Source organism: Lissotriton vulgaris, chromosome 4_1 (genome assembly GCF_964263255.1).
Source record: "Lissotriton vulgaris chromosome 4_1, aLisVul1.2, whole genome shotgun sequence".
Lineage (NCBI taxonomy): Eukaryota > Metazoa > Chordata > Amphibia > Caudata > Salamandridae > Lissotriton > Lissotriton vulgaris.
Window position 1 is genome coordinate 602,236,123 of NC_141691.1, and position 26,478 is coordinate 602,262,600.

The 26,478-nt window shown below is 46.8% G+C and overlaps 1 protein-coding gene and 1 long non-coding RNA gene across 2 annotated transcripts in view; one reads left to right on the top strand and one right to left on the bottom strand.

Annotated features, from left to right (window-relative positions):
* Nucleotides 1-26,478, bottom strand: part of MATCAP2 (microtubule associated tyrosine carboxypeptidase 2) — a 358,052-nt gene that overhangs the window by 274,441 nt on the left and 57,133 nt on the right. The window lies entirely within an intron of this gene.
* The window catches only part of LOC147722312 (uncharacterized), a 176,096-nt gene that overhangs the window by 39,346 nt on the left and 110,272 nt on the right, over nucleotides 1-26,478 (top strand). The gene's annotated exons all lie outside the window — the stretch shown is intronic.

Genomic DNA, 26,478 nt, shown 5'->3' on the forward strand with positions numbered 1-26,478 from the left:
GCAGGTTACTGGAAGATCCCGTCCTGAGAAATGAGATACAAGACCTCCTTCATTCTATAACCTTGATTCAGATTCTTGGCAAAAAACCCAACTTAACTTAAAACTGCAACTTACTTACTCCTTCCCACGTATTAGGCTAAGGTCAGGTACACCGAGGTAGGCGTATCTTAGAAGCACCAGTTGAGTTTGTTTAGTCAATGTTTTTATGTATGTACATATTTTATATATTTTAAAGTGACATATGGCTAAGAAACCATATCAATGCTTTTACAGTATTATTTTATAATACTCCTTTTACTGTACGCACTTTACTTTATGATAAGTATTGCAATCATAGCAATTCACTTCTCTTGCACGAGAAATAAGACTGCTCAATAAAATAGCACCTTTTATTGAAAACGCCCGTCTCTCTATTTCTCTGCACTCTGGTGGTACTAAGCATGCACGATTGACTGAGTGAAATAGCTGTCTATTGTTTTCACACGACTCTGGAGATTCACTCCTTATTCTGGGGGAGCAAAGTTGTCATGTTATATGGTTGTCAGAAGCTAATCCCTTCTTGTCTAAATCAGGGAAGATAACTCCTCCCTATTCATTCCAGAAAGTTTCTAGTGACCTCTGAGCTAGCTGGCAAAAACTAATTAAGTCTAACATAGTCAGTAGAGACCTAGATGACCTCAGTCCTACGTCTACACTGCTGTTTATGTTATTCCAATGCACAGAGCCTATTGGGAATATAGGAACTACACTACAGCTCCACCCCCCTCCAGAATCTCCCAAGCCCAGGACACAACCAGACCATGTGGAAGAAATCGGCAGGCTCGTGCCCACATCGCGGACAGGCCGGTGAGGATCTCAATCGGGCCCGGAACAACCGCTCCGGGGTAAGATAGGACGTGTGCAGATAGTAGATCTGCACGAGCCTCAACTTAGAGGATGAGATTAGGGTGCGCAGGGCCATCAGGGCATCCCTCCAATCAGCCTCCTCCAGGGGCCCCACCCATCCCTCCCACCGGGTACATAAATGATCGAGGGTCGAGGGGCTATTATTTACTAGGGTGCGGTAGATACGGGATACCCCCCCCCTACCCAGGTCCCCCATCATCACCTGAGACTCGAGCGGACTGAACTCTGGAAGGGTGATAGGCACAGGAAGGTGAGCGTGGACAGCATGGCGCAGCTGCAGGTACCTAAAGTATGGGCATGAGGAAGGGCATGGCTTTGCTGTAGCTCCGTGAAGGTGCGGATAGGATCTCCCACTCAAACATCCCCAAGAACCAATAGCCCGATAAGATCCCAGCGCCGGAACCCGCCAACGGACGAGACCTCGTGGAGCCAGTTTCCGTGCCAGAGTGGCGTCTGGGAAGTTAGTTTGGGGTCCCATCACGTGTGTCGGAGAGCGGCACGCCAAGCAATTAGGACTGTTCTGGTGATGGTGGCCATGGTGCGCGGAACCGGACAGTCATATAGGAGTGCTTGTAGCCGGGGGAGCAACTGTTGTTAATGAGATGCCGATTAGGCGTTCTCGTGCAAAAAGCAGCGACAACACCACACCTCAACATTTACAACGACCAGCCAGATTGGCGATAAGTACCCAAAACAGGCAATAAGGCGCGTTAGCAGCAGGAAATAAACACCTGCTCTGACCTTGTGTAAAGTCGGACGCTAGCCTGCACCACAAAAGGGAGCCAGGGCGTCATCGGAAGGGCAACAGATGCCATGGAGCCACTCATCATGCAGCCCGGACACCCAAGAGGGCCACAACACCCACCGCCACCACCCCAGGACCCCCACCCGGACCACCACAGAGGCAGTGCAGACAAAGACAGCGCCCCACCCAGGAAATGCACCTGGTTCACAGACCCAACATCTGACAATGTCACTGTCCACTACAGGCTGAAACGGACAACCATCCTACACATCCTGACCATTAACGCCTAACACAGCGGACAACCAACATCCCACCCCACACCAAGCTGCTGGCTGTGCTGCACCTGTTGGTCCCTGGCATTCCCCAACCATCACCCGCCAGAGTCTGAGCAGTCTCCCGGCCAGCCACATCCAAGTCCCCCACACCTGTCCTGGACATCACCATCACCCTGGCACCTCAGTCCCCATACTTCCAACACAATGCACAGCATCCGCTGGAGACAAAGCAAGGACCATACGCCATAGCCGGATGCCGCACGTGTTGGGGGCAATCCACAGCACACATGTCCAACCTGTGCCGCCAGGTGACACAGCACACAATCACCGCAACAGGAAGCACACGTCACACATCAATGTGCAGGCAACATCAGAACACCGTGGGACCTTCACCAATGTCGCCTCCAAATACACAGCCAGTGTGCATGATTCCTCCATCCTCCGACAGTCCATCAGCAACCAGCATTCCCAGGATGGCACCAAGGGAAATGCACAGCCCCTTGGCAAGTTACAAATTAACACCCCACTCACCTAAACTCCACAACCATGCAATTCACAACTTTGGCAATGCACACGTCACAAAATCACAACCAACATGCACAACAACATGCCCACCCAGAGGACACAACAGAACAACGTACAATGGTAACCTGGGCAAGCTGTGAACATGAGCAATCAACGGCATGGCACCACAGCCACACAATAGCCGAATGTGGGGGGAGGTGGCAACTAGGCATGTGTGAAGGATGCAGTAGAACCATGATTGGGAAAGTACACAATGCCAAGAGTGGCGAAGATGTGCTGCCCAGACCGCAGTATGCAGAACACACCCATAGCCACGGTGACATACACCTCTGGTGTATCGAGTGTAGTGGACAGTGGACGCAACAATGTCACCACAGCCAGTGGGGGACCTCACAGAAATATTGCCTGTTAAATCCCCCCCGTAAGCGTGATCAGAGTGGGATGGCCCGGCGTGCACCAGGCCAGCGTAGGGGTGTGAATAAAAAGCACGTAGCCCTGGGCGTGGTCCACTTCGGAAAGCCCAACATCTCAGCCAGGGCGGCGCCTCTCACCTCGCCACGAGGCCGACACTGTCCTTGTGCGCGGAGTTGCCTGTGATCCTTTGCGCCTGCCGTACCCCGGCCCGCTGGACCACAAACCCGTCAGGCCTGCTCCTGTGCAGCCAGGCCACACTGATCACCTGTCAACACCGGCGTGTGTCAAGGAGGGCCCACCAAGTACCTGTGTAAGCTCCAAGACAGAGGCCCGAGACCCTGCAAGCCTCTCAGACCATCGCTGGCCCCCTGACGCTGACCCACATTGCTCCTTCCTCATTTACATACTACACTGGAATCCTCTTCAGCCCAGTAGGGCCCATGTGTGAAACTGTGTCCTGGGTCCTGAATGGCAGTGACCCCAAATCCGGGCAAGCGGCCACAGCACCAGATAACCCTTCCCCATGATCAGTGAGGCATAGTTTCATATGGGCATCTTCCCACACGTGGTGCCACTAACCCTGTTCAACGCTAGCTGGCCACAGGTGGTGCCACTAACCCTGTTCAACGTCAGTCAGCGACACATGGTGCCACTAACCATGTTCAACGCCACCCAGCGACACATGGATGAGGGACCAGGACTACCCTGCGGACCAGTAGGTCTCACATCCAGCACCTAGTCGCGAAATCACAAATGGCTGAGTCCATACCACTGGTCGCACAGAGAGGAGTAAGAGGAAGTTGCGGCTCAGTCCGGACGAAAAACCGGGTCACAGTCACAGAGGTGACGGAACACGTGGTGCCACTGAACCTGAACTACGCAGGCCAGTGGGGCCACCAACCTATGCCGGCGACACTTGGTGAATGGCCCATGCTGACCCCGGCCTCCGGCCTACACTGCTGTCCAGTAGTTCAATGAGTCTTGATTTAGCAATGGCAGAGTTCATATCAATGTACAGACATCATCGCAAACTGCATCTCCTCTCAGCACCGGTGTCACTAAGTCTGTTCCCTGACATTCATGGACACTCACTGGTCGTACATTGGTGGAGTCTGAGTCTAATGACTAGGGGCTAGTTTTCATCCTCATGTAGCTGATACCGAACTGGTGGTGAAAACGAGGCTTACGCTTTCCACCCCACTATTTGCTGCTTTGGATAAAATCAAACCTTCAGCATCATGCCCTGGAGGACACCTTCCACTCTCCCCCGCAACCCTCCGCAACATACTCCTCGGACATTGATGAGGACCCGCACAGGTCGCATGGCCCAACTGACTGCACCGCATGTCACCGACCCGTGGCTGGGTCCCTGTGCCGGCCACAGTGCATCCTGGGCCACTAACTCTGTGCTGGTCCGGTTCGAGACCCCTTCTTCTGAGATATTGGATGGCCCCTGAAGTGTTGGCCTTGGGGTCATCAACGCCATTTGTCTGTGGCCCTGCACTGTACGCAGCCTCCGGGCCCAATTGCGTCCCACCAGGGATCACACACCAAAGCCAGTCCTAATTGGCCCGGACATCGCAATACCGCAGGAGGCACACGCCACCACTGCAAGGACCACCTCCAACCGACATCTGCCAGAGTCGAAACGGTGGTCCTGACAGACTTACAGAGTTGCTCAGACCTGTCGTGGATGCCATTATCGGCCTGATACCCTGCTCAGCACTCCAGGTGCCAGTGACTCAGTGCACCGCAGGCCATTGTCCGTTGCTGATTGAGTTTTGTGCTGTGGAGCGGTTGCGCAGCTATGTCACCTCAAACAGTGTGGGGGCCCTGAAATGTTGAGGGGAAGATGATGCATGTCTAACACACCCCACTGCATCTGCATCAAGAAAATATCGAAGGGACACAATCCAAGACTTTTTCTTCACATGAGCGCGCTCATCTCTAGTGTCCCAACCCCAGTGCACTGCAACTCACGGACACTTCTGTTTGCATGTTGGCTGTCCTCTGGACTTTCTCCGGCTCACTCCATGTTGCTCAGCAGTTGACTCTGTTATGCATGTGTTTTCTGTTTCCGTTGCAATGGTGTCCAGTGTGCAAGTGGTTGCCAGCACCAGACATTTCATGCGGAATTTCTTACACTCACCCCACACACATCCATCATAGGCATCACTGTACATTTGACCCTGCCAATAAAGGGTCCGGGCGCATCTTCAAAAGAGGCTAGCCTTCTACCATCTTGTTCGATCCCTGAGATCCGGGTCTTTATTCCTTGCCGTGGTTCCTCGGGTTAAAAGGGCGCGCATAGGGGGCCGGTCTTTCAGGCTGCTGGCGCCACAGCTTTGGAACACTCTCCCCGTGTCACTGCGTAGCACCTCTAACCTATTAGCTTTTAGGAAGGGCCTTAAAACGTGGCTTTTTTCTCTCTAGATATGCTTCTTTTTTTTATTTCTGTTCCTTTTTATTTGCCCTGTTGTGTTCTCTGTTTCAGGTTAACAATAAAGCGCCGGGACACTCCTTGGAGTAGCCGAGCGCTATAAAAGATTCTGATAACATAACATAACATTACTGCATTGCTATAGTCGCTTCTTGTAGGATCCTCCCGGTTTATGGAAGTACCCTCTTTGCCTTCTGAAGAGTATGATGCGGCAGGCTAATGTTTCACTGCTTAGATGAGCTGGTTATTATTTTAATGACAAGTCTTACTGCAACTGCCTAATGAAATGCTTAAATGAAATACTAATGAGTAGTTAAATGCATTACTTGCTTGATCCAAAGTCTATATAAAAGATCTTGATTTTCAAATACAACTACTGGTGTGGTCTCCATTATTACGCCCACTGTGTGTCATTGGATGAGTGAATTAAGTGGCTGCTTTACACGCAAGCCCCTGGCTGCCTTGCTGTTCGAGCCATGCTACCCCCTGGAGAGCTGGTGGCCCCAGTTCTTACACTGCCTTTTCTCACGCCGAGAAATCCAGCTCCGGTGTTTCCAGTCACCCTTGCAGGTTACTGGAAGATCCCGTCCTGAGAAATGAGATACAAGACCTCCTTCATTCTATAACCTTGATTCAGATTCTTGGCAAAAAACCCAACTTAACTTAAAACTGCAACTTACTTACTCCTTCCCACGTATTAGGCTAAGGTCAGGTACACCGGGGTAGGCGTATCTTAGAAGCACCAGTTGAGTTTGTTTAGTCAATGTTTTTATGTATGTACATATTTTATATATTTTAAAGTGACATATGGCTAAGAAACCATATCAATGCTTTTACAGTATTATTTTATAATACTCCTTTTACTGTACGCACTTTACTTTATGATAAGTATTGCAATCATAGCAATTCACTTCTTTTGCACGAGAAATAAGACTGCTCAATAAAATAGCACCTTTTATTGAAAACGCCCGTCTCTCTATTTCTCTGCACTCTGGTGGTACTAAGCATGCACGATTGACTGAGTGAAATAGCTGTCTATTGTTTTCACACAACTCTGGAGATTCACTCCTTATTCTGGGGGAGCAAAGTTGTCATGTTATATGGTTGTCAGAAGCTAATCCCTTCTTGTCTAAATCAGGGAAGTTAACTCCTCCCTATTCATTCCAGAAAGTTTCTAGTGACCTCTGAGCTAGCTGGCAAAAACTAATTAAGTCTAACATAGTCAGTAGAGACCTAGATGACCTCAGTCCTACGTCTACACTGCTGTTTATGTTATTCCAATGCGCAGAGCCTATTGGGAATATAGGAACTACACTACAGCTCCACCCCCCTCCAGAATCTCCCAAGCCCAGGACACAACCAGACCATGTGGAAGAAATCGGCAGGCTCGTGCCCACATCGCGGACAGGCCGGCGAGGATCTCAATCGGGCCCGGAACAACCGCTCCGGGGTAAGATAGGACGTGTGCAGATAGTAGATCTGCACGAGCCTCAACTTAGAGGATGATATTAGGGTGCGCAGGGCCATCAGGGCATCCCTCCAATCGGCCTCCTCCAGGGGCCCCACCCATCCCTCCCACCGGGTACATAAATGATCGAGGGTCTATTATTTACTAGGGTGCGGTAGATACGGGATACCCCCCCCATACCCAGGTCCCCCATCATCACCTGAGCCTCGAGCGGACTGAACTCTGGAAGGGAGATAGGCACAGGAAGGTGAGCGTGGACAGCATGGCGCAGCTGCAGGTACCTAAAGTATGGGCATGAGGAAGGGCATGGCTTTGCTGTAGCTCCGTGAAGGCGCGGATAGGATCTCCCACTCAAACACCCCCAAGAACCAATAGCCCGATAAGATCCCAGCGCCGGAACCCGCCAACGGACGAGACCTCGTGGAGCCAGTTTCCGTGCCAGAGTGGCGTCTGGGAAGTTAGTTTGCGGTCCCATCCCGTGTGTCGGAGAGCGGCACGCCAAGCAATTAGGACTGTTCTGGTGATGGTGGCCATGGTGCGCGGAACCGGACAGCCATATAGGAGTGCTTGTAGCCGGGGGAGCAACTATTGGTAATGAGATGCCGATTAGGCGTTCTCGTGCAAAAAGCAGCGACAACACCCCACCTCAACATTTACAACGACCAGCCAGGTTGGCGATAAGTACCCAAAACAGGCAATAAGGCACGTTAGCAGCAGGAAATAAACACCTGCTCTGACCTTGTGTAAAGTCGGACGCCAGCCTGCACCACAAAAGGGAGCCTGGGCGTCATGGGAAGGGCAACAGATGCCATGGAGCCACTCATCATGCAGCCCGGACACCCAAGAGGGCCACAACACCCACCGCCACCACCCCAGGACCCCCACCCAGACCACCACAGAGGCAGTGCAGACAGACAGCGCCCCACCCAGGAAATGCACCTGGTTCACAGACCCAACATCTGACAATGTCACTGTCCACTACAGGCTGAAACGGACAACCATCCTACACATCCTGACCATCAACGCCTAACACAGCGGACAACCAACATCCCACCCCACACCAAGCTGCTGGCTGTGCTGCACCTGTTGGTCCCTGGCATTCCCCAACCATCACCCGCCAGAGTCTGAGGAGTCTCCCGGCCAGCCACATCCAAGTCCCCCACACCTGTCCTGGACATCACCATCACCCTGGCACCCCAGTCCCCATACTTCCAACACAATGCACAGCATCCACTGGAGACAAAGCAAGTACCAAACGCCATAGCCGGATGCACGCACGTGTTGTGGGCAATCCACAGCACACATGTCCAACCTGTGCCGCCAGGTGACACAGCACACAATCACCGCAACAGGAAGCACACGTCACACATCAATGTGCAGGCAACATCAGAACACCGTGGGACCTTCACCAATGTTGCCTCCAAATACACAGCCAGTGTGCATGATTCCTCCATCCTCCGACAGTCCATCAGCAACCAGCATTCCCAGGATGGCACCAAGGGAAATGCACAGCCCCTTGGCAAGTTACAAATTAACACCCCACTCACCTAAACTCCACAACCATGCAATTCACAACTTTGGCAATGCACACGTCACAAAATCACAACCAACATGCACAACAACATGCCCACCCACCAGACACAACAGAACAACGTACAATGGTAACCTGGGCAAGCTGTGAACATGAGCAATCAACGGCATGGCACCACAGCCACACAATAGCCGAATGTGGGGAGAGGTGGCAACTAGGCATGTGTGAAGGATGCAGTAGAACCATGATTGGGAAAGTACACAATGCCAAGAGTGGCGAAGATGTGCTGCCCAGACCGCAGTATGCAGAACACACCCATAGCCACGGTGACATACACCTCTGGTGTATCGAGTGTAGTGGACAGTGGACGCAACAATGTCACCACAGCCAGTGGGGGACCTCACAGAAATATTGCCTGTTATGTCCCCCCCATAAGCGTGATCAGAGTGGGATGGCCCGGCGTGCACCAGGCCAGCGTAGGGGTGTGAATAAAAAGCACGTAGCCCTGGGCGTGGTCCACTTCGGAAAGCCCAACATCTCAGCCAGGGCGGCGCCTCTCACCTCGCCACGAGGCCGACACTGTCCTTGTGCGCGGAGTTGCCTGCGATCCTTTGCGCCTGCCGTACCCCGGCCCGTTGGACCACAAACCCGTCAGGCCTGCTCCTGTGCAGCCAGGCCACACTGATCACCTGCCAACACCGGCGTGTGTCAAGGAGGGCCCACCAAGTACCTGTGTAAGCTCCAAGACTGAGGCCCGAGACCCTGCCAGCCTCTCAGACCATCGCTGGCCCCCTGACGCTGACCCACATTGCTCCTTCCTCATTTACATACTACACCGGCATCCTCTTCAGCCCAGTAGGGCCCATGTGTGAAACTGTGTCCTGGGTCCTGAATGGCAGTGACCCCAAATCCGGGCAAGCGGCCACAGCACCAGATAACCCTTCCCCGTGATCAGTGAGGCATAGTTCCATATGGGCATCTTCCCACACGTGGTGCCACTAACCCTGTTCAACGCCAGCTGGCCACAGGTGGTGCCACTAACCCTGTTCAACGCCAGTCAGCGACACATGGTGCCACTAACCATGTTCAACGCCAGCCAGCGACACATGGATGAGGGACCAGGACTACCCTGCGGACCAGTAGGTCTCACATCCAGCACCTAGTCGCGAAATCACGAATGGCAGAGTCCATACCACTGGTCGCACAGAGAGGAGTAAAAGGAAGTCGCGGCTCAGTCCGGACGAAAACCGGGTCACAGTCACAGAGGTGACAGAACACGTGGTGCCACTGAACCTGAACTACGCAGGCCAGTGGGGCCACCAACCTATGCCTGCGACACTTGGTGAATGGCCCATGCTGACCCCGGCCTCCGACCTACACTGCTGTCCAGTAGTTCAATGAGTCTTGATTTAGCAATGGCAGAGTTCATATCAATGTACAGGCATCATCGCAAACTGCATCTCCTCTCAGCACCGGTATCACTAAGTCTGTTCCCTGACATTCATGGACACTCACTGGTCGTACATTGGTGGAGTCTGAGTCTAATGACTAGGGGCTAGTTTTCATCCTCGTGTAGCTGATACCGAACTGGTGGTGAAAACGAGGCTTACGCTTTCCATCCCACTATTTGCTGCTTTGGATAAAATCAAACCTTCAGCATCATGCCCTGGAGGACACCTTCCACTCTCCCCCGCAACCCTCCGCAACATACTCCTCGGACATTGATGAGGACCCGCTCAGGTCGCATGGCCCAACTGACTGCACCGCATGTCACCGACCCATGGCTGGGTCCCTGTGCCGGCCACAGTGCATCCTGGGCCACTAACTCTGTGCTGGTCCGGTCCGAGACCCCTTCTTCTGAGATATTGGATGGTCCCTGAAGTGTTGGCCTTGGGGTCATCAACGCCATTTGTCTGTGGCCCTGCACTGTACGCAGCCTCCGGGCCCAATTGCGTCCCACCAGGGATCACACACCAAAGCCAGTCCTAACTGGCCCGGACATCGCAATACCGCAGGAGGCACACGCCACCACTGCAAGGACCACCTTCAACCGCCATCTGCAAGAGTCGAAACGGTGGTCCTGACAGACTTACAGAGTTGCTCACACCTGTCGTGGATGCCATTATCGGCCTGATACCCTGCTCAGCACTCCAGGTGCCAGTGACTCAGTGCACCGCAGGCCATTGTCCGTTGCTGATTGAGTTTTGTGCTGTGGAGCAGTTGCGCAGCTATGTCACCTCAAACAGTGTGGGGGCCCTGAAATGTTGATGGGGAAGATGATGCATGTCTAACACACCCCACTGCATCTGCATCAAGAAAATATCGAAGGGACACAATCCAAGACTTTTTCTTCACATGAGCGCGCTCATCTCTAGTGTCCCAACCCCAGTGCACTGCAACTCACGGACACTTCTGTTTGCATGTTGGCTGTCCTCTGGACTTTCTCCGGCTCACTCCATGTTGCTCAGCAGTTGACTCTGTTATGCATGTGTTTTCTGTTTCCGTTGCAATGGTGTCCAGTGTGCAAGTGGTTGCCAGCACCAGACATTTCATGCGGAATTTCTTACACTCACCCCACACACATCCATCATAGGCATCACTGTACATGTGATCCTGCCAATAAAGGGTCCGGGCGCATGGGCCCGTAGCCAGTTCAGCATGATATATGTGTGTGTCCCTGGGGTTTTGTTGTATGCATTAGGTCCCTGGGCCCTACGACATTAAATTGCGCTGCGTACATCGGATGCAGACATGTCGCCGCAAGCAGCGGGTTGGAGCTTGGACATGTAGCTTTGTCTTTGTCGTCACCCACTCAATTCGTAAGGGGAGTGGCCAGGGCTGTCGTACGCAGAGCCAACATGGGTGTGTGACTGCTATTTGAGCGCCCCTGGGCGAGGTTCTGTACTGTGAATGTGCATTTGCATGTGTCTCTAAGGCAGTGTGGGTATCCTTAGTGGGGTGTGGGTGGTCCCTGAAGGGTGATAGACACCTACGTATGTGTCCTAGTTCGCATTCCATGGGTTCAGCCCCCACCCACACCTGTTGGGCCACCTCCTTTTGGCGTGCTGACACATGGCATTGGGGTGCCATGGGTGGGTGGGTGAGTGAAGTGTTGTGAGCCAGCTTTGCTTGCGGATGCTTCCTGCTGTGTGGTCTGTTGCAGGCTCAGTGTTCTCCTCTGAGTAGCTTGGCTGGCTGGGTCCTGGTGGGGGGGGGGGTTGCATGGGATATCCATGGACTGTTGTAGGGCGTCTGTGTCGACGGTGTGGTGGTCCTCTCTGACATCACAGATGTGTTGTATTCTGTGCTCTGCTGAAGGTGCTGTGTGCCCCTCTGCAATGTGAAGGGGAGATGCATGTTGATATCGTGTTGACTTGTATGTTGGCGCATTGTGCTGGTTTGCATGCAGACTGTATGGCAATGTATATTGTGACTGTTTGGGAGGTGCCAGATTCTTCTGCGGGACAGCATACATTTGTACTACATGGCGGATGTGAGGTCATTCATACGCGTACATTTCCATTTAACAGTTACTGGCTTTGTCAGATGTAGTAGGTATGCTTCTGTGCATGTGCAGAGCCAGTTGTGTTCTCTGTTCTGCAGTGTTGGCTATGCGCATTGTACCACTTTGTTGTCAGTGTGGGTTTGCTGTTCTTGCTATGTGTGTCTGCTGCAGTGTGCAAAGGAGATCTGGGACATGATCCTGGGTAATTGTGGGTGTGCAGTGTGCTACACCTCGTGTGAATGTGTGCCATTGTGCCCATCTCCCCTCGTCCCCTCGTCCCCCCAGTACCTGTTCGTTGCCCTCCCTGTTGATGTTGTGTCAGGTCCTCTTGAGCTGTGTCTGTACTCCCTAATCCTTGCACTGTCTCCACACTGATGACTGTGGCCTGGGTTTCCTCCAGCTTCTCCTGTGGCGCCGGACTGCCACCTCCTGTCGCCGTTGCTGCCTTCCTGTTGGCAGCAGGTTTGCGCCTGGTTTAGGTTGTCACGTCATGCCGGCGCCTATTGGCCTACTCGATTGGCCTCCTCGACACTTTGACTGCATTCCAGGTGGTCTGCTTGTGGGTCAGTTGCTGGTAGTGTTTTGTCCCCTCCGTGACGCTGGTCTTGTTTTCCTGCGGTCTGCACCCCGCCTTCATCTCCCTCTTCTCCTTGGCCTTCCCCGACCCTGTTGTTCCTTGCTGGTTGTCTGGGGGGTTGTGGGGTTCGAGTTGGCCTCTGCGCTGGGTCAGGGTGCATCCATGTTTCTACGTGCTTTGGCTTGTTTCTGGTGTGTTATTTCTGTAGTTTTCATGTGCATTGTCCCGCCAGATGAGTGGGATTCGCAGGCCTGTGGCTGGTTTTCGCCACTTTTTGTACCGCGGTTGGCCTCATCACATGTTTTTTAGCGTTCGCATATCGCATATCGCATTTTTGCTTCTTTGCGTTGATTTTCACACAGGCATTTGACGCGTTATCTAGTGTCTATCACATGCTACCGCCGCGTTGTGAATTCCAAGTTGACACGGGGTTATTTTCCCGCAATAGACTGCGATTTTGAAAGTTGATTTACGCTACTCTTGTGGTAGTTATCACACGTTCTTGTGAATATATCCCTATGTTGACTGGTCCCAGATCCATCTGAGATACTGGTTTGCCCATTGTCGAGTGTCAGCTTTCATGCAACAGTTCAAAGAATTGATGCATCATTTTGAAAATAATCAATGCAGATTTGATCCTGTTGCAAGTAATCTACCATCGCCTTTTATGAGGTTAAGAATCGCCACGTGGATTGTCTTTTTTTAGACTTCCTAAAGTGAGACGGTATCTACCAGTATAATTAATTCATACAATACTGCGTACTCTTGCTTGTATCTCCGTCTAGAAATTAATTTACCAAATCTGCACACCACCGTCATCCTAACAGAACTGATGGAATAGCTACGCTTTATTTCCAGTGCTACGAACCTTAGTGTTGAGCAAAAAACATGTAATAAAAACTATTTATTTAAAGAGAAAAATTCGAACGACAGAGTTAGTAACTAAGTGGAAGTCATCTGAGTGCCATTACGAAAAGTCGATTACATTTTAAACGAACTCCTACCGGGACAGCTTATCTTTTGCCTGTCATTGTATTCTCCGTCCTGGCAGATTTTCTAAGGACACTATTCATTGGCGATCATTTAAACAAACTTAGCAAGACATTACATATGCATGAGCTGTCATTTAATACCTGCTGGTGACACGGCATAATAGATGTGAAGGCACATGCCACAAGTGAGATTAGACTGAGACACTGGATCGAATCTGGAGTCTATTACATGCGGTCGTTCCCGTTCACTCTTTTTAGGAATATTGATTTTATTAAGGCCTAAAGTTGTTTTGTACGCGATGTACACGATTGCCGAACAAGCACGTGAAATGATTTTGGAAATTAATACATTTTTAAAAAATGAAATCTGGTTGTATACGTCATTTTATATCCACCGTGCGCTGGGTTTAATTATTAAGATAAATGTTATAGTTGAGAACAACACAGGAAAATGAGCGCAACAGGCTTGTTGTTGTTCATTGTACTGGAATTCAAATAAATAAAGTATTAAAAAAAGATAAATGTCAAATAGAAAAGGCGGAATACACCAGCTTTAACCTCCTAGACCGTAAAGTTACTTCAAAAGCTACAGTGATCCGCCCATTATTACAATGTCTCACAACTAAGACAGTGCTTTTGTGTGGAAGGAAATGGTCGATGTGGGTCGTTTTTCTGTATGAAAGGATCCTATAAGTATCACACAACTTTTAAAAAAGGCATCATGTAGTTGTCCTTTTAAAAAAGATGTAGCATCACTATGTCTACGATTTCATATGTGCCCAGCCATGTGAAGAATTCTTTGGTATGTGAGTTGTCACATGGCGTTTTCTGATTACCTGTAGACTTCATCCCTCTAAACGGTAAGCGGTCTCTTCATAGTCCTAATAAATGTGAGGGTGAGTCCTCATGTCCAGATAATTTGCTAACTGGGAAGAAGGCAGTTGACACCATACACACTGTGGTGCTTAACCACCAAGTTTGAGAGGGTTGCAGGAGGCCATATCATTGTTCAGAGGTGGCAGACTGCGGCCCAAGGCTTCAATCAGGACGCCCCTCACAACCACACACATGCCTATGACTTAGTAGCTCCTTCTCAATGGCCATGCCTGTGTTGAAGGGACTATCCGCTGCTGTTGCTAGTGACCATGTGTGAGGGGGAAAGGAAACTTGGTTTCAGCCCCTGGATCACGGGACAGCATGCGGCATCCATGGCCCACATTTTGAGTTCTCTTGGAGTCAAGAACGACTATTGGGAAAGACAAAACAACCTACTAAATCCTCCATCCAAATATTTATTTTAATATATCCACTCATTTTTCAATGCAAATTGCTATATATATAATGCATATTTAAATAACGAAGTAAACCACATTCACTGGATGATGTCATCAGTGATGTCATTTGAGATGTCATCAGTGATGTCACTGACCTTGTCATGAATATGAAATATGTGACATCATCAGCAGTGGATTGCGGGTGCGTGAAATATAGTTAGTACAACTAACTATATAGGAGCAATTTCAATGGTTTTGTATGAGTGAAATGTCCAGCTAACTATAACACCCCTAAAACGTATAGTTATTTGAGTGAATTTTAAAGGTTTTTTAAATGCTAATTCCTAACTATATAAGGCCTGAAACCTATGGTTTTTTTCAGTGAATTTCAAAGGTTTTTTAAATGCTATTTCCTAACTATATAAGGCCTGAAACCTACGGTTTTTTCAGTGAATTTGCAAGGTTTTTTAAATGTTAATTCCTAACTATATAAGGCCTGAGGCCTGAAACCTATGTGTTTTTCAGTGAATTTTCAAAGTTTTTTTTCATGCTAATTCCTATCTATATAAGACCTGAATGCCCACCAGGAATCTCCAGTATGCGCCAGGGGACTGCATTGCAGAGAGGTGTAATGAAGCCACGCCCCTTTTTACACCTCTCTGCAACGCAGCCCCCGTGCATGTTTGAAGAGGGGGAACTAATTCTCCTTGCATACTGGGGGCTCCTGGGGGCCAACTAGCCCACCTGGAACCTCCAGTATGCGCCAGGGGGCTGCATTGCAGAAGTGTAATGAGGCTATGCCCCTTGTTACACCTCTCTGCAACGCAGCCCCCTGCTGCGTTTGCAGAGGGGGAACTAATTCCCCTTGCATACTGGGGGTCCCTGGGGGCCAACTAGCCCACCAGGAGCCTTCAGTATGTGCCAGGGGGCTGCATTGCAGAGAGGTGTAATGAGGCCACACCCTTTTTTACACCTCTCTGCAATGCAGCCCCCGTGCATGTTTGAAGAGGGGGAACTAATTCCCCTTGCATACTAGGGGTCCCTGGGGGCCAACTAGCCCACCTGGAACCTCCAGTATGCGCCCGGGCGCTTCATTGCACAGAGGTGTAATGAGGCTATGTCCCTTTTTACACCTCTCTGCAACGCAGGCCACTGGCGCGTTTGCAGAAGGGGGACTAATTCCCCTTGCATACTGGGGGTCCCTGGGTAATATCTGCCCAAACACCGATATTCCGAACGATTGAAAATGACTTTTCTTGAGAAACATTTGGATTTGGATTATCATGTCCTATACTTTGGAATTTTTGAAAGACTGACTTTGAGGATGCTATAAATTACTCAAGTCTGCCCGAATTGTGTGGGTAAAATTGATACCTAGTCACTTTGAATAAGAATGTACTTACGTCTCGTCTAACATTTGGAAGAAATATCTAGTTATATGACAACAGGATACCGACATAACTTGAAGGAAATAAGAACGCCCTGAAGAAGTTCTGTTGTACAGAACGAAACGTTTCGGCTGGCTGTGGTACATAAACTTAAGGAAAATAAAAGCATTTGAATATACACCAAGATTCAGCGCTTCAATAAGGACTCTAAGTGATATGATTTGATTGGACTTATTGTGCAAGTGGTGCTGTGCCAAACTTTGGAATATTCTCAACTACTCTCTACTACTTACTCTCTCCTACTCCACTACTCTCTAATACTCACTCTCTACTACTCACTATCTACTACTCTCTACTACTCACTCTCTACTACTCTCTACTCTCTACTATTCACTCTCTACTACTCTCCCTCTACTACTCACTCTTTACTACTCACTCTCTACTACTCTCTACTACTCACTCTACTTCTCACTCTCTACTCACTCTCTACTACTCACTCTCTACTACTCTCTCTCTACTACTCTCTACTACTCACTCTCTACTACTCTCTACTACTCACTCTCTACTACTCACTCTACTACTCACTCTCTACTACTCTCTACTACTCACTCTCCACTACTCTCTCTCTACCAGTCTCTACTATTCTCTCTCTCTGCTACTCACTCTCTACTACTCTCTACTACTCACTCTGTACTACTCTCTACTACTCACTCTTTACTACTCTCTACTACTCACTCTCTACTACTCTCTACTACTCACTCTACTACTTACTCTCTACTACTCTCTACTACTCACTCTCTACTACTCACTCTCTACTACTCACTCTACTATTCACTCTGCTACTCTCTCTACTGCTCTCTACTACTCTCTACTACTCACTCTCTACTCTCTATTACTCACTCTCTACTCTCTACCTCTCTACCGCTCTCTACTTCTCTCTCTACTAGTCTCTACCTCTCTACCGCTACCTCTCTACCTCTATTTCTCTACCTCACTACCTCTCTCTACACGCACACATATACACATATATGTATATATGTATATGCATTTATATATATATGTATGTGTATGTATATATATATATATATATATATATATACATACATATATAAACATATATAATCTGTATATCTATATAAATACAAATATAAATGCATTGATACATATACATATATGCATACATATGCATGTTATTTACATGAAAGTTTAAAAAACACTAATAAAAGCAAAGCTAAAAAGCCACCTCATTACAAACCGAATGGCTTTAACTTAAACGAGGGCGAGATCTATTGCATTTTCAATGCTTGTTTACTTTGGTTCCATCAAGAAGGCATTCAGATGTGTCACACATTTGCCTTAAATTCTGAATGTTAGCACTCTAGTTGCTCATTAGATCACTGTAGTAAAGCTACTGCTCACCAGGGAAGTCTGCTGCTGGTATTCAAAGTGCATGTTTCAGTCTGCATGTCAGAATTTTTTTAATGATATAGAAGAGGATTTGAGAAGTCACTCAAAATATGCCCTAATTTTTCTTTCTGAAGCACTAATCATACTTTCTATGGCAAAATGAACCCCTTCATTTTGTTCCTTTTTAAATTAAATGTTTTCAGACTTACCACTTCATTCCAATCAAGATGGCTTATGGTGTGCCATACTTTTGTCATAAGTAAGACTGTTAGCGCTCTAGTTATTCTTTAGAACACTCTGGGACATTCTGTCATTGGGCTATACTTGGGCTACATCTGGGTGATATTTGGGCTACATTTAGGCTCTTTTGTCTCTGGTGGCCATCTTGGGAGACTGCATGTCAGAATTTTTGAATGAAATAGAAGAGGATTTGAGAAGTCACTCAAAATGTGCCCTAATTTTTCTTTCTGCAGCACTAATAATACTTTCTATGGCAAAATATACCCCCTCATTTTGTTCCTTTTTAAATTAAATGTTTTAAGAGTTACCACTTTATTCCAATCAAGATGGCTTCAGGTGTGCTATACCTTTGTAATAAGTAGGACTGTTAGCGCTCTAGTTGTTCTTTAGAACACTCTAGGAGGCTGCAGTAGAACACAAAGGAATCAACTGACAGTCTCTGTCCTTGTTGGATGTACATGTTTTACTGAGAATGTCAGACTTCATTCTAACATGACTGAGAAAGATAATGTGAATTTACAGAAAATATGCTTTCAGTTTAGCTTAAAGATCCCCTTCCAAACCACTGTGGGAAAATCATGAGATAATAGTTTTCTTTCAAACATGATTCATGATATCACAGCAGAAGGCTTTTTCACATGGTAAAATCACCTTAGAACATACCACAATTCCTAAAATGAGTATGGTACCATCAACAAATGATTTATAATGTAAGTAAAGTCCTAAAACCCTCTATTAACTACAATGCTTTTTAATGAGGTGCTATCATGTATATTGGTCCCAAGATGGCTGCCAACACTTCTTGGATGAAGTGCTGACATCTAATCAGATCAGATGTGTGGTTAGGCTCCGCACAGATATATATGTGTTTTTGAAGTTAATTTTCATAAAAACCACTGGAGCAATTTTCACCAAACATAGCAAAGGCACATCTGCGTACCAGTCCCTACAATTTTGCAAAGTTTGGCGTTATTCCGTTCAGCGGTTCGGGCTGTAGACTTGTCAGACCGTCCTATGAAAAATAACATGGGGAAAACATGTTTTGGGACCCCCCTTTTTTCTCAGCCCCCACTTCACGAATCCCCCCGAAACTTTCAGGGAAGGAGCGGAGCGGAGCGGAGCTGGCAAAAATGTTGGAAAATTACACACATTCCTCAACCGGCGCCAAAGTTATTCCCAATAGAATGTTGCGGATTTCCTATGGTAGCTAATCCTAACTATATATACCTACTGGCTATCGCCAGTAGGTAATATATATATATATATATATATATATATATATATATATATTCACTGAAAAAACCATAGGTTTCACACCAGTTATAGTTAGCTGGAAATTTTACTGACATAAAACCATAGAAATTCCAACGTTATAGTTAGTTGGACTCACTATAACAAGCGCGCCTGCAATGCACTGCTGATGACGTCACATATTACATCACTCATGACATCGTCAGTGACATCACTCATGACATCACTGATGACACCAGCCAGTGAATATGTGTCTTTCTGAAAAATTTATGTTTTATATTTGTATTTGTAAAGGTTGATGGAAGAATAAATGGTTAACACCTTAGCAGCTATGGAACGTCCAGCTCCAGTGCTGAATGTTCCATTGCGCAGGTGCATTTGAAACGCCCGACGGCAGCACTCCCGAGGTAGTGGCGCCGTCGGCCGTTGGAATAGGCGCAGCACTTAAGGTGTTAAATAAGTGTGTAAATTGATGTTTTTTTTAAAAAAATGATTGGTTAACTGCCTTATTAAGTGTATTTTATTGAATAAATATATTAGCGAGTAACTTTTAAATATTGAAATATATGTATCAGTGTTTCACTTTGTGTCTAAGTAGCTGCATGGGTTGGTGACTGACTCGCTGTTTGTATGTGTTTTGAAGTCCGCATATGTGCAGGACTGTATGGGTGGATGAATGTGTATATGTGTGTGTTAGTGAGTGAATGACTGTCTCACTATTGTCTTTTTTAGTAACGACATATATTTTAATCTAGTGTATGTGAGTTTTGATGTATATAAGTGAGTATATGTGAGAGTAAGAAATTGTAAGAGTTCCTGTTTAAATAAGTATGTGTTTCTATAAGTGATTGTTTAAGAGAGTAAGTATGTGTAAGTTTCCTTAGAAGTAAGGAGGTAGTGTGTGTATAGTTGTATATGCAAATAAATGGATGTTCAATAATTTATTTGCATGTGTGAGTATGTGTGTGAGTAACTTTTGGATGACTGTCGGTGTATAACAGGATGTATAGATGTATCACTACATATGATGAGTGAATATATGTATGAGTGACTATATAGAACTGTTGGTGAATGAGTGGATGTGTATATAGATGGTGGAATTACTGAATTGGTTGTTGTAACTGGTATGGGTATCTCCATTTTTTTGAAAATGTTAGTTTCTTTTTTTGAATATGTGTTTCAAGGGTTACATTACACTAAAAGGAGGTCTGTCACTCTGTCACAAGGGTGGTGTCATAAGTGATGCCATGAGTGATGTCACTGACGATGTCATGAGTGATGTAATATGTGACGTCATCAGCAGTGCATTGCAGGCGCGCTTATTATAGTGTGTCCAACTAACTATAACGTTGGAATTTCTATGGTTTTATGTCAGTAAAATTTCCAGCTAACTATAACTGGTGTGACACCTATGGTTTTTTCAGTGAATTTAATAGGTTTTTTAAATGCTAATTCCTAACTATAACTGGTGTGAAACCTATGGTTTTTTCAGTGAATTTCATAGGTTTTTTTAAACGCGAATTCCTAACTATATATAGGGCCTCAAACCTATGAAATGTAATATTTTTTATAATGAATCCTATATTGTATATTTATATAATACTATTTTTTTATTTTTTTATTTTTTGCCCTGGTGCGCTCCTGGTGCGCGCCCCGGAGTGTGCACCGGAAAGCGCAGTTTTACGGCGCGCACCGGTGAGCGTCCCGTTAGCGCTATTGCCGCGAATGAAAACATCATCATGACGTATCGCGTAGCCGCGTCTGATTGATATGCAAGGTATACAACCTTTAGCACGCATTTTTTACCACGCAATACCTTTACCACGCATTTTTTACAACGCAGGATCCATTACAACGAAGTACCATTACAACGCATTTTTTTACAACGCAGATGCCTTTACAACTCATACCATTACAACGTAAGTATTGGTAAGTATTTAATTATATTTAAAATGTAATAGGTTTGGGTTTTTGGTTAAGGGGGTATTTTTAGGGTTCAGGGCTAGGTTTGGGTGTTTGGGTAAAGGGGTATTTTTAGGGTTCAGGGCTAGGTTTGGGTTTTTGGGTAAGGGGGTATTTTTAGGGTTCAGGGCTAGGTTTGGGTTTTTGGGTAAAGGGGTATTTTTAGGGTTCAGGCTTAGGTTTGGGTTTTTGGGTAAAGGGTATTTTTAGGGTTCAGGGCTAGGTTTGGGTTTTTGGGTAAAGGGGTATTTTTAGGGTTCAGGGCTAGGTTTGGGTTTTTGGGTAAAGGGGTATTTTTAGGGTTCAGGGCTAGGTTTGGGTTTTTGGGTAAGGGGGTATTTTTAGGGTTCAGGGTTAGGTTTGGGTTTTTGGGTAAAGGGGTATTTTTAGGGTTCAGGGCTAGGTTTGGGTTTTTGGGTAAGGGGGTATTTTTAGGGTTCAGGGCTAGGTTTGGGTTTTTGGGTAAAGGGGTATTTTTAGGGTTCAGGGCTAGGTTTGGGTTATGGGGTACAGGGGTATTTTTAGGGTTCAGGGCTAGGTTTGGGTTTTTGGGTAAAGGAGTATTTTTAGGGTTCAGGGCTAGGTTTGGGTTATGGGGTACAGGGGTATTTTTAGGGTTCAGGGCTAGGTTTGGGTTTTTGGGTAATGGGGTATTTTTAGGGTTCAGGGCTAGGTTTGGGTTTTTGGGTAAAGGGGTATTTTTAGGGTTCAGGGCTAGGTTTGGGTTTTTGGGTAAGGGGGTATTTTTAGGGTTCAGGGCTAGGTTTGGGTTTTTGGGTAAAGGGGTATTTTTAGGGTTCAGGGCTAGGTTTGGGTTTTTGGGTAAGGGGGTATTTTTAGGGTTCAGGGCTAGGTTTGGGTTTTTGGGTAAAGGGGTATTTTTAGGGTTCAGGGCTAGGTTTGGGTTTTTGGGAAAAGGGGTATTTTTAGGGTTCAGGGCTAGGTTTGGGTTTTTGGGAAAAGGAGTATTTTTAGGGTTCAGGGCTAGGTTTGGGTTATGGGGTACAGGGGTATTTTTAGGGTTCAGGGCAAGGTTTGGGTTTTTGGGTAATGGGGTATTTTTAGGGTTCAGGGCTAGGTTTGGGTTTTTGGGTAAAGGGGTATTTTCAGGGTTCAGGGCTAGGTTTGGGTTTTTATTAAAATTACATTAAAATTAAAATAAATTAAATTATATTAATTTAAATTACTTACATTTTTAATAATATTATATACTTACCAATACTTACGTTGTAATGGTATGCGTTGTAAAGGCATCTGCGTTGTAAAAAAATGCGTTGTAATGGTACTTAGTTGTAATGGATCCTGCGTTGTAAAAATTTAGTGGTAAAGGTATGCGTGCTAAAAGTATGCGTGGTAACGTCATACATCCGATACGCACGGCGTAAGCGCACCCGGAAGCACTCGAGCGAATTCGATTGTGCAACGTAAGCATCCGATGCGCTTACGCGACGCACCCGTGGGCGCTTCGCGTAAGCGCGTCGGGTCATGTGACCTGAAAATAACACTTTTTATTGGTGCAGAACAGTTTTGGTTTCCAAATGATGAAAGCCCGGGTCATGTGACCTGAAAATAACATTTTTCATTGGTTCAGGACAGTTTTTTTTCCAAATGATGAAAGCCCCCACCTTTTTTCCTTATTCTGACTTTGTCCTTTGACTGAGGAAGACCTGTTTGGAGATCTTTGAGTAATATTTTGTACTTTAAAATGGCTACAGTAGCAGCAGCAGCTTGAGCATCTGCACCACCACCACCACCACCACCACCACCATCAAGAGGACCACCACAACATCACACTGGTGGTCAAGAAGAAGAGGAGGAGGAGGAGGAGGAGGGGAGAAGGTGGCTGCCAGAAGACAATACCCCATACAGGCCAAAGCAGCACATTATATGGGAGTTTTTTTCCATCCGAGAGGGCAAGAAGAAAGTGAATGCGCCAAAGGTGACTTGCCAAATCTGTGGCATTGAACTTTCAAGGGGGAACCCTAATAAGAAATATTCATTTGGTAATAACACCATGATTCGGCACATGCAGCGCAAGCATCCCAACAACTACGCTGCGGCAGAGGTGAGAGAACTGGCCAGCAACCCTCCCCAATCTTCACCCAGCACCTCCAAACGAAAGCAACCCACTCCATCGGGACCAGAAACAAGGGAGATGGTCCCAAACATTCAAACAAAGTTTGGGCAATACAAGATCTCTTGTATTTTTTGTGGTAAGACCATCACCTATGGTGAGAAAAGCATAACGCTCATCAACCGTGCTGGTGACGACCACAAATGCACCAAAAATCCATAATTTTTTCATGATTTTTTTTGCTCCAGTTGAGCCGTTTTCAATTCCCTGTTTTTTGTTTCCCCCCATAAAAATAACAAAAAAATATAAAATAGTTCATAAAAGCCAAAAAAAGTACAAAATGTTCAAAACAACATTAAAAAATATAAAACAACAAAAAGAAGAAAAAAAAACAGTTCTTTTTAGAACTACCTCCAATTTATAAAAAAAGGCTACATTTTTTAAAAAGTCTATCATTCTTTTTTCCCCATGGTACGCTCCCCGGTACGCACCCCGATGCGCGTACCGGGCGCTCCCCCCGAGCAAATAAAAAAAAAAAAGTTTTTTTGGCCAGCGGGGCCCTTTTATAGCCCCCACATCAAACCTAGGGGGTCAAGGGGGGTCTACTCTGCCCCCTTATGGTCATTTTCCCCTCTGTTTTTGCCACCTCTTGTGTCTCGATCCTACCGAGACACAAGATGGCGGCCGCTCCGGACTGTTTGGAATGTTGACAGACACCCGAGGGCTAATCCGCTTTCCTGGCACGAACTCTCATAGCGCGCTGGTTAGCGCCCCGGTGCGTGTACCGGGGCGCGCTTATAGATATATATATTTTTTTGAACCTAAATTACTCAAAATCCACTGGAGCACATATCTTGAGACATAGCAAAGGCACATCGGGCTACCAGTCCCTACAATTTTGCCAAGTTTGGTCGAAATCCATTCAGCTGTTCGGGCTAAAAGTGAGGTCGACCGCCCTATGGAAATTAACATGGGGAGAACACGTTTTGGGACCCCCCTTTTTTCTCGGCACCCGCTTGACAAATCCCCCCCAAACTTTCAAGGATGGACCGGGGTGCCGCGAGGCAAATTTGAGGAAATTTTCAGGCAGATTCCTTAACCGGCGCCAAAGTTATTCACAATAGAATGTTGAGATTTTCTATTGAAAATAATCCTAACAATAACTACCTACTGGCGACCGCCAGTAGGTTATTTATATATATATATATATATATATATATATATATATATATATATATATATATTTCCAACAAAAACAAAAATATAGGGTGAGAATTTGTGATTAATCTTGGGTATTACATGATACCAAAGAGATAGAAATGCGAATCTGTGTTTTATTAGCTTATTTGTTATCCTGGTGAGGAGTGCTGTGAGCCCGGCATGAACAATTTGGGGATAGTCATAACAAGGCACTCAGCCTTCACTGACTCATGGACACTAAGGGCCATATGTATCATTGAAATTCGCATTCGCAAAGGCCGAAATTCGCAGAATTTCGGTCTTTGCGAATGCGCATTCGCAAAATGATATGTTTGAAGGAAAAGCCAATGCAAAATAAGGCATCGCAAAATTTGCGATTCCTTATTTAAACCACAGAATAACCTTTAAGTGATGTGCGGCGTCTTCTTGATTGAAGTCTTTTTGTTGGAAAAACATTAATGCGAGGTTGTCCCAAACCACGCCGCCAGCACCAGCTAGATAGCCTCTCCCCCGCTTGGGACATTTGCTCGTGGATATATATATGTATATGTATATATATATATATATATATATATATATATATATATGTCTTACAAAGTCCGCTCTGACGTGCTGCCTGCGGCCCCGAGGGAGGTGGCACCAATGCCGGCCGAGCACGCAGGTAATCACAATTTCAAAAGTTCCAAAGTAGTAGTGCTCTCAGATCACAAAACAAACGCGACTCCACTGCAACTCCAAGGGTGTTTATTCACCTAACAACATGTTTCGGCTGCGGACAGCCTTGTTCACGTTAGGTTGTTTGTCAGTTTCAATCATTGATAAAGAGTTCATGTGAAAGACATAGAGATGGGACTTCCAAACTCAGTTACATCGCTAAACATACAAGCTATGCAACATACGTCAAATGAATTCAAATTACATTGTTGAAGTCCAGCAGACCATCCCAGCATACTCTTCAAATTAATAAAGTAGAAATACGCTGTGGCACCAATTTACATACATTTTCAAAATAAAGAATATACGTGCTCCCAAATGGTGTTTAAACTCGGCACACCATGGTTTCCAATAACCCTTCATTTCTGGGTTCAGCGGGCAACACAGTTGTACAAAATAACAACATGACTGTGGCATTGAGGACGCCATGCTTGTAGTTTATATACCAATGAGGAAACAAAAAGACACGCTGGTCAAAGGATGCACAAGGTGTACTTGGTGCGCGTCCATGATGGTAGCATTCAATTCAAAATATGCCCATGCAACACATGTAGTGCAAACTTACGCGCTGGCAATTAGATTCATTGCAAATGAAAGCAGCAAAACACCTAAATAATGCGCGTCAGAAAGCGGGCATCATTAGTTCAAAGGGTGCCCATGCAGCAGGAACGGTGCAAGCATACGCGCTGGCAATAGAATACATTGCAAGTCAAAACAACTCAACACATGATAATGCACATCAAAACGGGCAGCATCCAGATCAAAGCGTGCCCTGGCAAAATTGATTGCAAAAACAACAAGTGATGGACTGAATGTGGATCAATGTCACACACTCCCCCAGTCAAAAGATCTGGGCCCAAATCCATCGTTTTTTTGCACTCCACACCACCCTGGGTTAGACAATGGCGATATGCAAATCAGCTCTGACCCTGTTGCCCCATGGGAACAGTCCAGTCCGAACTACAAAAGCCATGTCCTTCCCAGAACGGAATCAAGCATCCGAGGACCGGACCGGTTTCGAGGTAACACCTCATCAGCCCGCTAGCTTGACTCCAAGTGGTGTGGAGTGCCTGGGACCCACGTCTGGGCATCCCCAGCGCACTTAGGGCGGCAATTGCAAAAACAACAAGTGATGGACTGAATGTGGATCAATGTCACACACTCCCCCAGTCAAAAGATCTGGGCCCAAATCCATCGTTTTTTTGCACTCCACACCACCCTGGGTTAGACAATGGCGATATGCAAATCAGCTCTGACCCTGTTGCCCCATGGGAACAGTCCAGTCCGAACTACAAAAGCCATGTCCTTCCCAGAACGGAATCAAGCATCCGAGGACCGGACCGGTTTCGAGGTAACACCTCTCATCAGCCCGGCTAGCTTGACTCCAAGTGGTGTGGAGTGCCTGGGACCCACGTCTGGGCATCCCCAGCGCACTTAGGGCGGCAATTGCAAAAACAACAAGTGATGGACTGAATGTGGATTAATGTCACACACTCCCCCAGTCAAAAGATCTGGGCCCAAATCCATCGTTTTTTTGCACTCCACACCACCCTGGGTTAGACAATGGCGATATGCAAATCAGCTCTGACC